At 42.5% G+C, this 12217-nt stretch overlaps 1 protein-coding gene across 3 annotated transcripts in view; it reads right to left on the bottom strand.

The window, feature by feature from the left end:
• Positions 1-12217, bottom strand: part of LOC128301407 (mucin-5AC) — a 92009-nt gene that overhangs the window by 62199 nt on the left and 17593 nt on the right. The gene's annotated exons all lie outside the window — the stretch shown is intronic.

The raw sequence follows: 12217 nt of genomic DNA, 5'->3' as shown, positions 1-12217 counted from the left end.
GCGTTTCTTCACGCACGCGGAAGTTTATATTGTTATTTGAGAAATGTAAATTTTTAAACACCTCTCTAAGCGGGAGTTGGCTGAATGGAATATTCCGGGCGCTTAATGAATGGCCCGTAGCGTTGACGTACGGAAGTGCTCCACACACACCAGGATTGCATAAATTATGATCGAAAAGTAGGACGTCATGTATGTGTGTGTGTGCCCGCGCGCCAGAAAATAGGCTTTTAAGGAAATGCCAATCATGGGGCAGGAGGACAATTGTGCCTAAGGAAGAAAGGAAGAACCACGGAAGAGTCCGTGGATCGAAGATAAAGTCCTTAAGAACGCATATTTTATTCAAAATAAAGCTATCTGATTATGTTAATAAATTAAAATATCGAAGATAATATATGACGTTGTTGGAAGTAGGTAAAAGATATCGAAATTTATCTACCTTCCATTTCATTTAGAAAAATAAAAACTTCATATTTGCTTCAATGTGAATGCAAAAAAACTTCGTACTGTTTAACTGTTTCTTCAGCGAAAGTAAAAATTTTAACCTAAAATACCTGTCGAAATATTAGGGTCAAATTGTCACCGGTATCGCGGCACCCAGCCGGAGGTAAATTAATTCCACGTGATGACATAGACAGATTCAGGCCAAACTTCGTTGGCTGTACGTTCATTGTCGATTTGCTTATCGCCTGATGAAATCTCATTTTCCTCAATCTTTTGCAGCGGCGTTCCGCAAAACGTTATTACTGGGCGGAAGAGTGACCATATCCGGGTTCGGGAAATGTCGAAGGTGGCTCTAAGACACTCGACGCTAGCTAGCGTCACAAAATGGCTCCTCCCCTTATGAGAAGCCCTGATGGACGGAAGGTTCTGACAGGCCGTCACAATCATTATCTGACCCAGAATCAGGCATGTACATTTCGGAGTTTTCGTCCAAAGTGTTTGGGACAGGCCGAGTGCATCTCAAGCTAAATTGGATGGGAAGTTTTAAAAGGTTGCACCAGATGATGACGAAGGGTGGAGGAAAATTGTTAGAAATTTGTTATGAACGTTGGCTCAGGGTTACGTAAGGAGAAATTATAAAACGAGGATTTTGTTTTTTTATTCAACAAGAACGACCGTATTGCTATAAGTTAAGGAATTAATACACAGAAATTAGGATACACAGAAATAAAATAGATTTTTTATTTTAAATCCAACCTACTTCAGTCAAAAAAGCGTTTAAACGCGAATGATCTACGATAATTAATGTCCTCAGATATCGTCCTTGTGGAGAAAGATGGACAATAATTGGCCTTTTCCAGCAAATGCACCATCAAACGGGACCGACATTTACAGGTACGAGTCATTACGAGATCGAATGATAATAGCCATAACCGTTTAGAGAGGAGCATCAACATCTTCCCGCTGCTGTAATGTGATGCCCGCGGGTAGATACTAAACATATCTCTTTACTGTCCGAAGTACCGCCGTCCTTCTTTAAACCAATGCTGGGGTGCGCAAATCCTCCAGATACATTTAAGGATTCGTGAGAGATACAGGACGGCGAAGAACGCTCTCATCGTTCGGTGCCTTATTGAGGGTTTATTCGGGAGCGGTTCGTTGTGATGCGTGTTTTCAGAGAAGTGCTGACGCAGGATTAATTTCAAACAAAAGACAATTCATGACAGATAAACCACATACGGGGGAATGGAAAGAATATGCTACTCATCCTTACGCACCTCTTTTTTAGGTTATCTTGCAGCACAATGCTGAAACCACAATGCTTTCATGGTCGTCCATTCGGTAGCCAAACCAACTACGCCTGCATTCGGCTCCCTAGATTGTCCCCTTATTTTGGCACTCCATTAGCTTTCCGGGTAAATGGTACTTCTGGTCGCAAACAAAACCCACTTATACCGGGATTAGGCACCCGGCAAGCTAGCACCGCGTTTGGCGATGGAGTCCGTTCCAGTCCCATAACACCCGAAGCAGATCGATTTTGCGAAGGTTATTTTCGGAATTTGTACAATTGGTTTTGAGTGAACCAGCGTGGGACGAAACATTGTCGGAAGGATACGCCAAAACACATTGGATTGCGACGTGTGTGTGTGTGTGTGTGTGGCAAACTTGTAACCGTGCGTGTAAAAGTGCCATTTAATATCGTGTTAAATGTGGTTTGCATGCAAAATGACCGTTTCTGTTTAGAGTGGTGTCCTTCGTGGTAAGGATGGTGGGCGTCAGAGTTACTACTGCTCCGCATTCCAGCATCAATGTTGCAATGTTTCTTTATTTTATATGTACGCTTGGGGAATGTGAATGCCATTTTGCTGCTATCGGATGTTTCTCTCATCCTTCCGTATTCCGCATTCCGTATTCTGAATAAAATTGGTGCTGGGGATGTGAACGGTAAGCAGTGCTGCTTCCGGAGAAGCGTTACTCTTCAATGATCTGCATAATCTTGGAGGATAACAATTGCAGCATAACTGCAGTAGAGCAATTGTTATGAATTGAGAATTATGATTTGTTATAATTCTTTTTTATATAACAGCAGCAATAGAGAAAACTATGAGGCGGGGTAGGAATCAAATTTAAAACTAATGGCGAGCAACGCAGTGCTGCAAAACGGAAGCTCTAAACATCTTCAGTTCTTCTTTATGATTTTCACATGATTTTATGAAACAGACGTAGCATGCTACTTGTAGGAATGACTTCGACCAACGTGAAGGTGAAGGTGGATAAAAAATCCTTTATAGATTCTATATATATTCTTGGTATATGGATAATCTAGTTGGGTGAGCTAGTCTGTCTCTGCGTCTGTTTCTCTGCGCAAGAGGTCTGAATTGCGCTAGAAAGAACCATTCAAGACGTGATTTTTGAAACACTGGAGATCATTGTGTATATTTCAGTACTATAAGATAGTTTTCATCTCAACATCATTGAACATCTTGAGATAAATTAACGAGATAAACACCAATTCCAGTGGCCTCTCACAGATCACAAGTTTGTTCAATATCAATTTCAGTTGGAGGTTCTTCACTGAGAACTTAAACCACTGTCTTATTGTTACTTTCACTGTCACATATTTTCACTAACCGGTAACATCTCATGCATGTCTGAGAGGAAGAGCCCGTATATGTTTAAGGACATTGGGTTATCGCAAGGAACTGTTGCTGGACTATAATTTATACCTATATTACCTACTATATTAATCAAATAATCATACATTTTACGTTACTAGATATGTGTATTTATAGATAATTTTTTTCCACTCCAGGAAGTTTAAAGCTCCATCAACACTCGCTGGACTGTTCTCTTTTTGTCTCATGTAGCATCGTGCAAACGCATACGTGAGAGATTTCGTGATTTATCACGATTGAATTAATTCACTAGTCTATCGTTTCATTTATTTCGCCACCGTTGGCAGTGACACATTCGCCCAACAACGAAATTCGACACAGAGTTCGTTAGCGAACTGAGTACCCCAAAAGTGTGATTCATCGCTGGAAGGACTCAGTTCCGTTGCCTTGCAACTCGTGCAAACATATTTGTCCAATGCGTTAATTGGTCCAATTTAGAAACGATGTAGGCGCAAGAAGTGAAACAGCGTTTGGGAAAAGATGGGCGAACGAACGACTCAAGGTGGTGGTGGAGGGCAAATTTTACGGCGCAAATGGTAAAAAGCTCAGAGCAAATGGATCGTTCAATGAATCGATTCATTCGCCTTGAAGGACTTCAAATGGTTTCCCATAGCGCAACCTTCTCGGAAGCGAGGGACAGCAGCTTTATGGCAATAAGGCGCTTAAAGTTTGCTCTATGGTGCCGTTTGCAGCTTTACCATTTCGCAGGTGAGTGAGAAATTAATGTTTGTCCCTTTTATTTTATTACCTCACAAAAAAACGGGGGATGGGCGGTGGAATGATGGGACGATCAAGTTGATTACAAGAAAAACGGAACGGAACATGAAGGTGTACGTTGGATCAAACGAAGCATTGCTAGAGCAAGTGAGCGTAAAAACGGAAAGGACACCGGTAGAAAAAAATCACCGGTTGTAAATGTTTTCCTGTTTCATCTCAAGGACGAACTTTCAATGAATGGAACGAACGTATCTGCTTTTTTTTATTTTTATTAAGCGTCAAACTAAAGTGTAACCTCGAAAACCAGCGGCTCCCTGGACAGCAATAGCTACTTTAAGTTGTCCCTTAAGCCCCCGCGGAATGAATAAGCAAGTAAGGAAACGGAAAGTAAAAATAGCCTCACGCTGGTGTCGATTCGTTTGGCAGCAAACAGACTAACTTTGCGGCAAGGTTGTGTTCTCCGTAGTCTTCATGCCAAACCTTTCTTGTGGCGCTGTTCTCAATGCGCCCGAAGCAATGATGGTTGTCGAAATTCAATTTAAATTTTGTTTGCTCAGACGAATAGACGGGGCGCGCTACATGTGTACACCGTTTCACCGTTCAATGGCACCGAAAAGTTTCGGTATCAGTTGGGTGGGAAAAGTTGAAGCTTTTCAACACCCGCGCGACGGCACAATGTTTTTATAGCGCGCTACGCAAAAAGTAAGTCGTTTGCGGTAGGGAAAGCAGCAACCCGCACCGGTGCTCGAAGCGATCACAAATTAAAACCGTGTATCAAATTGCCGGGTACTTCTAACACGTCTCGCAGACCGGAGCTGGATCGTCAAATATTTTGTTCTCTTGCTGTGGAACCCTTTTCTGTTGATTTGTTGTCTGGCCGGTTGCGAACAGACTGGAAACGGGCAACGGGGGCGTTGCTGTATCGAGTGTCGGCAAAGTTAAGATACTTTCCATTAAATTTTCCCAACTATTGGACGACATTTGGCCAACGTGTGCCGGAAACGGTTGATAGTCAAATCGTAGCATGGACCTTGTTTTGTTGCACATTTGACGGCGTGGGCGAGCGCGGCGATGTTTTGAAGCGATCGTAATGCGACTTTTTATATACCGTCCGGGCCGACTCGACACCGGAAGGCTCGGTCGGGAAAGTTAGCGATACCGGTTTGTTGACGCGCGAAAGGGGGAAAAGTTGCTGTTTGTGCCGAAAGGTTGCACTAGCCATCCACCATCAACCGTACGCAGACCGATGGCATGAACGGTTCGTTACTCGGCGACGGCGAATGATGAACTTCAGCGCAACAGACAGAGTTGTGGATAGGATCAGAATCAAAACTTCAAAATTGCCAACCAATGCCAATGTTGGACAGCGACCGTGTCTGGAGTAGGACCACCCGGTTGTTTGTTTCGGTTGGGGCGGGGGTGCGCATGGAGGACGGATTTAGAATCGCCGTAATTGGCATAATACCGAAGAGTTTCACATTCTCCCTCGATGTCAAGTACAACAGTAGCGTACCTTTGCCTTTTCTATCGCTGTTATCGATCATTGCGGAAAGCAAACACAACGTACGATATAACAACTATCATTCTGAGTTGTTTACTAAAGCAAGACGGATGGTTGGAAAGGTAGCTTGATTGGCATATATTGCCATTGCTTCTGTTTGAAAGGAGTGGGTTCAAAAGAATCGTTAATATATGGTTCCAAACATATCCTGAGCGCTATATTAATGAGAAGGAAAACAACGGTATACTACTGTGTCCGAAAAATAAAGTGACTTTCCGTTTTTTTTCTAAATGGTTTTTTTATTAAGCCAAATTAAGGTCATTCCATTCGAAGTAATCCTCTTCCGATGCAATGCACCTCTTCCACCTCTGCTGCCACTCCTCGAAGCTGGTGGAAAACGCGGATGCAGGGATGGTCTTTAGTTCCGCCGTCGCTGCGGCTTCCATCTCCTCGATAGTGTCCAAACGGTGTCCCCGAAGCGGCCGTTTTAGCTTGTTGGAAAGCCAGAAGTCGGCTGGTGCCAAATCTGGTGAATACGGCGGTTTCGGAACAATATAAGTGCCAATTGTTGTGAAAAACTCCCTCAAAATGATGGCCGTATGGGAGGGCGCATTATCATGGTGCAAAAACCAACTGTTGTTTTTCCACAAATCCGGCCGCTTTCCGCCGGCCGGAAATCCCAACACTTTCCGAAAGGTCTCGTATCGTCAACAGACGATTGTTGACCACCAAATCCTTGATTTGGACGACGTCGGTCGAGGTGGATGGTCTTCCCGGACGGTTCTCGTCTTCGACCTTCTCACGGCCATTCTTGAAATCACTGTACCATTTGTACACATTTTTCTTCGACATAGAATCTTCCCAAAAGGCTTTTTGTAACATCCGCAATGTTTCCGCAGCGTTTATATCATTGCGCAAACAAAATTTGATACAGGCGCGCTGTTCCACAAACTTAACAACTTGATCAATATGGACAAAAACACATGGCGCAGCTCCGAAAACAAATTGTCACTACTAGCCGGGTTGATGTTTTGACTTGAAACTTGGCAGATCTATCAAAAACATACATATTGACAAACGAAAAATAAAAACAAGGGGCTTCTTTAGGTGCACGAAATTTGACATCTAGTGTCACCTTACTTTTCGGACACAGTAGTAATTCCATCTATTCTGACAGTAAGTTATTGCAAGCTTTTTTATCTTATTGATTTACTTTTATTTGTTGTTTGTGATAGAGTTTTCAAATATGTTCATGGGTTCATTTACTATAATATTTAAATTATTTAAAAATCAATTGTTGGCAAAATTGTAATTGTAATTTATCAAAGTTTTTGACACAACCTGCCCATCTAGAGGATCGGAGCTTAGAACCAATGACGGGAGAGGGCGCCACCATCAATGCAAATAAAAAGGGCTGCATTTCGAGGATCGAGCCCTTTACCTGTTGCAATCGAGAAAAAGACCAGTAATAAATTTTGAACGTCTCTCATTATAAACGAGGCTGTTAACATCATTATAAATAATTATAACTCATTATAAATCTACTGATAAAATCCGAAACTTTGCAACATTAATTGGTTTATTAATTAATTTAATGCAATTTTACAGCTCTGAAGACGACGCACAAATTACATTAATGTGGTTCAGAAATACCGAATACTACATTCCAAGCTAGAATACCTCAATCTTCAATGATTATATACAATTTTTATGTACACAAATGGTTATGTAGTAGTGAGGTCATTTTGTTATTCCTTCTGGTGACTTAAAAAATCTGTTTCGTCGATGATTGCTTGGGACGACAACTAAAGAAATTAATTTATTCCATTATCGAACATCCCTAGAAAGCTTTTCATACCTACAATGAGCTTCCATCTTAAAATAGCATAACACAATCGAAGGACACGACACTAATGTCAATCTGTTGTTGGCTCAGTAAGCTCAGTAAGCTTAGTCGGTCTATTTTTCCTTGAAGCCACACAGGGAGCAGCTAGCTTTCTGCTTCAGTGTGGCGTAAAATGGCTGTCTATTAGAGTGCACGTGTACGATTACCTTACAGGCGAAGGACACGGTAGATTTGAAGGATATTTTTAGCCTACCCTGTTGCAGTGCTGGCTTCGAAGGTGTTGAAATGTCTTCTTCACACATCCTTTATAACCGAGTGACCTTCGATTGTCACCATGGGGAAATGGGGATAGCGTTCAATATCCCATATTATTCTCTCTGAAAGCTTCACCCAGTGATCGATAAACCAGTGACAAAAAAAGCTTTGAGGGGCACAAAAAATGAACGAAACTGTAGCACGATATTGACTGATAATTATTATATTATCTGATATTATTACTGATATTATTAATAATTATTAATTATTATATTATAAATTATTAAAGTCTTAAATTCAGAAAAGCTGCAAGTAAGATGGCTCCACCTATCCACCACCTTTTATTCTTCTTCAATTAATCTGGCAAATCGTCACAGTAGTCGACTTTCAATTTAGATTTAAGTCACTCTATCTACTGCAGTCATGATAAAGTTCCAACAACTGTGACTGCTTTTGGTTCCGGACGGCTGGTAGAGTTGAAAGACGACGGAGACCGTCCTAAAAATCAATATCCAATCACACCGAGCAGATAAGAAAGAAGTTAAACCCGCCTTCGGATTCCAGCAGACGGCGTAGAGCATTTTGCTAGAAGAAGAATGTCCTTCCGATCGAACATTGCTGTTGTAGCTATGCGCCTTAATGTGTATCACAACAAACAAGCAACAATCAGACAGTGCCGGACGGTGGCAAATCGAATTAAAATTCCGTTCTCGAAAAAAAATCGCCATCGTCGGCCAACTGAGCATCGTAAATTGAGTTCACTGGTCGCTGATCTCGGCAAACGGGAAAAGCAAGAAATGAAAGAAAAAAAAAACAATAACAAAAGGTACAATTAAGAGGTGGGTAAAAGCATAACGCATGTGGTCACAGATTTTCCAACATTTCGTTTCCTTTTTCCAAGCGCGTGACCGCACGACACCGGGGGGACCCCCGCAAGCGAAGTGGGAAACGCTCGGAATCGGGTCTGGTTTCGAAGGGTTTGCGGTTGATGGTGGGTAGGGCAGCATTTTACGATGCCATAAATTTATTGGCGGAATTACATACGGCAGTACTTTCGCTTTTAACGACTTCCGGATTTTCGGGTCGGCCGGCGCACAGTAAGCCCGACGATCGGCCCGACCAAACCGGAAGCGACCCAGAGATGCTGCCACCTTATCCGACCACCTACCGCCGTAAGGACAATCGATATTTTGGCAATGACCCGAAGAATGAAATGGCAGCAAAGAAAAGGCGCGTCCTCGAGACCGCGGGGTCTCTCGCGTGGTGACGACGAGGTGAGGTTGGACTCCAACGAAAAGATTACAGTGAATTGTTGTGACCAGGGTGTGAGCGTGCATGCTGTGGCTATGTGTGCTTGCTGTATGGTGCCGAGATTAGGAGAGATTCAACCGAATGACGATATTTACCGGCTGGGGTATAAACACGTTGATGAATGTGAGTGAACCTTTCTTCACCAGCGAGAAGAAAATTCGAAACACGTACCAGGGTTGGCCTTCGGGGCCATTGCTCATGTCGAGATAAAAAAGCGGCTTATTTTCAAAACGAGTAAAAAACCAGGAATTCTGAACTGAATTCAGTACTGCGAAATGCTGTGGAGTTACGCTGCATGGTGGAAATTCGAAAAAGAAACATTGTGGCAGCATTTTATCGATGGCATGGAGAGGTCTGCCGTAAAACGAATGTCGTGTTTATTTTCCGTTCGGTCGTTGTATTCAAATCGATGTAACTCGGCGGGAAAATGGAATTCTGATTGTTTGATTATCGTGTCACCAAATCTTATCCGGTAAATAAATATAAATCACAATATCGTCTGAATTGCGAAAAATCCCTATGGAAATTGGGATCTTTTGCATCTATTAAAGAAACCCCTCTACAAAATGACCGTTAAATATATGATTTTAGCATCAGAAAATGTCTGTTTGGATGGTAGTATTTATCCTTAGTCGCTTTTATGATGCTTCGCTTGCCTAACCGACTACCCCACAATAGGTTGTAAGGGTACCCAAAACGGGATGAAAGGAACATGCTTTCAAAATCCTGATCTGAAGTCTGTGATTTAGCAGAGCGATGGAGTGAAGAACATTTATTAGCGGTCAGACGAACGCCTTATGCGGTCCAAGCTGTGATGCGGCAGGCGTTGATATCATCTTTTCCAAATCATCCCACAAGATAGATCAAGACCGGACCTCTTAAGTCGAAAGAAACTTCGGAAGGGTTTGCTGCTAGTTTTGGGTGGAAACTTTTCTAATTAATACAGTGTCCCGTGTTGCTTGTCTTCCTAGCTCACAATGGGGGCTTTGGCCGCCATATTACCTGCACAGTCCAAAAATCATCATACGAAGTCATCAATAACCTAAGCAAGAAGGACAGAGAGCTGAAGACCTCAACACCGGAAAGCCGGACACCGGAGTCCAAGTGTTGAAAAGTTTTGTCTATAATAATTAATTTTCACTTTGTTCGTGGGCTGTTCTGGACTTTTGAAGCATTGTGCAGTGTGTGCACTATATCTGCTGCTAGGAGACAAAAGCTTGGTGTGAAACGGATTTATAATTCGATTCCGAGAGCCCCGAGCACGAGGGAAGGTGCTCTGATGATAATTTGCATTTTGTATGCAAAAAAAGGGAGTTTGAGGATGTTCTGGTTGTGAAAAGCTGAATATCTACCTATAGGAATCATTTAGTGGCTTTAAAAGATCTTCCTAGCTGTGCTATCCTTTTCCGTTCCTGCAAAATGGTGCGAAACTTGAAGGTTCTACTGTTCGTTCCGGTTGTAATTGGGGGGAGGTGAGGGCCACGACACAGGAAAGATGAAGTCGTGTGGTTTACAGCATAAGCAGCCGTCTGACATGTTTAATGAATGTTTCTACTGCTACCCAGATTATGGTCGGTTTCGCAGAGCTGCAAAGACCCCACCGTGTAGGCTCCAAAGCTGCGTATCTCGACCGGTTTCGCTGCAAGGTGGGATGTTACCAAAAACTACAACTAGAAGAACATCATCGTTGGGTTGTTTCTATCCCAACCGATGGGGCAAAAGGAATTATGGCTTGTGGGTTTTGGAGCCAAAACAGGCAACAGAGTGCGGGGAAAAACATTTCTAGCAAAAGGAAGAGCGGCAAGTAAATTATCCTTCAGGATGACAAAGTATTGCAGTGCGGGAATATACAGAGACGCGCAGAAGGGGCAACGCCGTAGCCGTTTATGGGGATTACTCCAAATGGCGAATATTTAAGCTGCCGTCTAGGCACGAGTCGGCTTTTACAGCGCTGCAGTACATTCATCCACCATTCAAGGCCATTTTATTCACTTTAATGCCACATAGTACGGGGAATGAATCTGGACAATTTTATCTCCATTACAGCACGAACAGCATTTCCAACAGTTTCATGTACGCACCAGACCCCGCCTAAACCGTTACTAGTGGCGGTAGGCCCCATTAACATTGACATTCGTGTACACGACGCTGGTGATATATATAAAAACGCGTCGGCTATTCCCCCATTTTGCCGGAACAAATTGAACGTTAACTGGCGTTTTATTTCGCCATGCAAAGCAGAAGTAGCCACCGAACACAGCATCCTTTGTGCTGGAGGGACCGTTTTGTTGTATTTTTTTTTGTTTCGTTGTTGGAAAATATTCTCCTCGGACATCATGCATCATTCTGCATGCCGGAAATCGAGTTGGATAATTTACGATCCGGGACCGCTTTGAGGAGGGCTAACATAAATGTTAATGGAAAAATGGAGACTTTTCCACGGCCTGGCAGGGGCCACCAAGAAGGCATTTTAACAACAGTATCGATGCTCTTTACACCATTCGTCTCCTCGTCCCGCTTCGCCCATGCTTCGCGCATTGTTCCTAGTACGGTGGGCACACTCCATGCTCGACAAGAGCGACCCCTTTTTTTACGACAACGCAAACCGTTGTACCGTTTGGTGGTTTAATTAAAACATAAATATTCATTCAGCAGGATTCGCTTGCAGGGGTGATGTGTATTTTATTTAAGTTTTTGTTTTTCCCGTGCATGTATTTGAACCGCTTTTTCGGGGGATGTTCTGTTTTTGGGGGCGAGCAGTATCGGTACAGGTTTAAAACGCACCAACACAAACCGATCAAGTGGCCGTGGGTTAATTTTCGGATCAGTTGGTTGTTTTGGCAAAAACACAGTTGCTTTCTCTGTTTACTGCTGGGTGGTTTCCAACGTATCGCAGTACCTGAAGGTAATCTGTTTTTGAACGCAGAACAAGTAAAATGGTAAATGGTTTCGTGTTTATTGAGTGCTCGCGCTGCATAAATGCTGCAGTGGTGTACGTGTCGAGAGATTTTATGCATCAATTATTTTGCAATAGTTTATCGAATTGCAATTCAAAATATTATAAATGCGGTGGTACGTGGTGATCTGGCAAAGAAGTTCCACCGAAGTAATTGGATAGCAATTAGAGTAGCATCACAAAGTTTCAGTCAGTTGAAAAGTAAATCAATACAAGTGTTGCCAATTTGTAATACTTTGTGGTACACATTTTAATGTCTAGATTTAATTAAAGCATCAATTAACGGTAACAAATAGGTTGTTTTAAAGTTTTAATCCAATACGACAAGGTTTTAGGTAAAAAAAACGGCTCATTGTTTAATTTAGTCAATCGATTAATAACCCTCACCAATGTGCTTCGAATAGAAACAGACAGGTCAAGAATTTTGATTGGCCCCCTCCAATCGGTTCCATTGCTGCAAGTTCTCTTTGAAGAGTTGTTCATTTCGTATCACACCTTTCAAAAGTAAGAGGATT

The sequence above is a fragment of the Anopheles moucheti genome, chromosome 3 (genome assembly GCF_943734755.1).
Source record: "Anopheles moucheti chromosome 3, idAnoMoucSN_F20_07, whole genome shotgun sequence".
In the NCBI taxonomy this organism is placed as follows: domain Eukaryota; kingdom Metazoa; phylum Arthropoda; class Insecta; order Diptera; family Culicidae; genus Anopheles; species Anopheles moucheti.
The sequence above is the reverse complement of the archived record's forward strand: the minus strand, read 5'-3'. Positions and strand labels throughout refer to the sequence as shown.